Below are 2,440 nucleotides of genomic sequence, written 5' to 3'. Positions count from 1 at the left end.
GGGATGGGATGGGATGGGGTGGGATGCGGTGGGTTCGGTCCGACACCACGGGCAGGTTGTGTGGGGGGCACAGTGGGGTGGGGTGGGTGGCCAAGGGCCAGTGGCAGCCACCACCGGGCTCTGTCACCTTGGGCAAATCGCTGGGACCATGCATTGCTGTGAAATGGGCACAATCACCGTCTCCCCTCTGGGGCATCTGCCCGGCTCACCCCTCCCTGCCCAGCTCGGGGGGCAGCAAGGGCAGCCCAGGCACCCTCCACCCCCAAAATACCCAAAAAAAATCTAAACTAACGCCTGAATTAGCTCCTGTAACAGCAGCTCGGGGCAGAGAGGCTGGAAAGGGGCTTTTCCCTACCAAGATGCACACAACCAGCCCCCGCACAGCCCCTTCTCCCAGAAACAAAAACCTCGGGTGCAAGGTCCCAACAGGACCTGGACCTTCTGTCCCAGATGCTTCCCCTCCTTGTGCTGCTTTCTCTAAGGAACAACCCCTGCTCAGAAGCACCGGGGAACCTTGTGGTGCCCCTCAGCCCCATTTATACATAAATGGGACCTGGTCTGACACTCCCAAAGACACAAGGCCTCTCCTTGATGACACTGGACGTTGGCTGTGATCCCCACCAGAGCTCCCACCCTCACTTTATGCCTCTCAGCACTCCCAGGCTGGTCACCCATCCTTTCTGGTAGCGTTCAAAGCAGCATCACCAGCTCAGGGAGGGCTGAGAACTTGTCTCCAAGAATTGCAGCTGGAGCCCTCAAGCCCTCAGCCATCCCAGGCCAGTCTCTTGCAGCACGAGGACCTGCTCCCCCAGGGCAAGAAGCTGCCCGAGGCCACACAGTTTCTCCATGGGCAGCACAGAGTGAGAGTGGGCTGGGGGAGAAAGAGAAGGAGCCTGAAAAAAGGTGACAAAACCACCTCTCAGCACTCCCAGGCTGGTCACCCATCCTTTCTGGTAGCGTTCACCAGAGGAGCAAAGCAGCATCACCAGCTCAGGGAGGGCTGAGAACTTGTCTCCAAGAATTGCAGCTGGAGCCCTCAAGCCCTCAGCCATCCCAGGCCAGTCTCTTGCAGCACGAGGACCTGCTCCCCCAGGGCAAGAAGCTGCCCGAGGCCACACAGTTTCTCCATGGGCAGCACAGAGTGAGAGTGGGCTGGGGGAGAAAGAGAAGGAGCCTGAAAAATTGCTCTGCTGCTCTTTGCCCTAACGGATGGGCATAAACCACTGACCTCAGTGGCTCCCTCCCAGCTGATGCCAGTAGAAGCACTGGAGTCCTCCCCAGCAGGGCCAGTGACCCTACTCTCCCCCTGTGGTACCCAGCTGAGCCTTTCCAGGCTCATTTTCAGGCATTTATAGGCTGAGCGTTTCTCCCTCTCCACAGGATTCCACCAGAGATGCTCCTCCAGGAGGAGTTTCTCCAAGAGGAACGAGTCCCTGCGAGCATCCCTCAGCCTGGGCTCCAGCTCAGCGCCTCAACTGCATCCCACCAGCCCCTCCTCTTCTCCCCATCCCTCTCAGCCCCCCCTTTAAAGGCGCAGGAAGGATCCGAGTCGCTCAATTCCCAGCCGGCTGCCAGCACCTGACTCCCCAAAAAGCACGTGGGATGTCCTGCCTTTTCTCCCAGCCCAAATCCATCACTCCCACCTCGAGGTGCCGGTGATTCAGGCTTCCCTCCGCTGGCTCACAGCATCCCCAGCGCAGCCCGCGTCGTGCTCAGCCAGCGCCGCTTTATTCCTCGCCCGGCTGCCGAGGGAGGGCCAAAAAGGCATGAATGCAGAGATACCGAGACAAGTGGGAGGGTGGGAAGCGGAGGGAGAATAGCAGCCTCCTGGGGAGTTATTGACCGCAGCATCTCTGAGGAGGAGGGCTGGGAACCCGCCCGCCTTCGCAGAGCTGAGGGGCTGAGAGCTGCTCCCAAAGGAAGGGCCTGGGACGGAGCCGCCGGCAGGTTTTCGGGGGGTTTTTGGCTGTGGGGAGGGGGACGTGGTCCCCTGAGGGTGCACAGCGGTGAGAGAAGCTCTGTCAGCTTGATTTCTGACAGTCTGTCCCCACGCAGGGTCTGCAGGGGTGGGGGCTGCCCAGAACTGGGGGTTGAACGTCCCCCCCACAGCCCTGTGACACCTCCCGCTGTCCCCACCTCACCACTACCTGCAGGGCTGATCCCAGCTCCTCTTAACTGCCCCTTGGGATTGATTTCATTCCTCCTCCCAGCTTGGACCCGCCACCTCTTAACCCCTCAGACCCCCCCGGGGTCCTGCCCGAAGGGACGGGGAGAGAAGCAGCTCCAGGAGCCCCGTTCCCTGCCCCAGTTTCAGCCTCTCTCAGCCCATCCCATGCCCGGGACAGCTGACAGCACCCAGATTAAGGCTCTGGGATGGCAGCAGCACATCCCCGTGTTCCCAACTCCAGCCCTCAGTGCCTGTTGGGGGTCTCTACCTTGG

General features: G+C 60.8%; 1 protein-coding gene across 1 annotated transcript in view; it reads right to left on the bottom strand.

Annotated features, from left to right (window-relative positions):
• Positions 1-1,842, bottom strand: part of SPRY3 (sprouty RTK signaling antagonist 3) — a 9,474-nt gene extending 7,632 nt beyond the window's left edge. Inside the window, exon 1 of the mRNA XM_014956046.1 lies at positions 1,644-1,842. The gene's annotated coding sequence lies outside the window, so the exon portion shown is untranslated. The remainder of the gene's footprint in view (positions 1-1,643) is intronic.
• Between the last annotated feature and the right edge of the window lie 598 nt (positions 1,843-2,440).

The sequence above is a fragment of the Calidris pugnax genome, unplaced genomic scaffold, assembly GCF_001431845.1.
Source record: "Calidris pugnax isolate Ruff unplaced genomic scaffold, ASM143184v1 scaffold281, whole genome shotgun sequence".
NCBI classification, from domain to species: Eukaryota; Metazoa; Chordata; class Aves; order Charadriiformes; family Scolopacidae; genus Calidris; species Calidris pugnax.
Note: the sequence above shows the minus strand (reverse complement) of the source record. Positions and strands in the feature narration are given on the sequence as shown.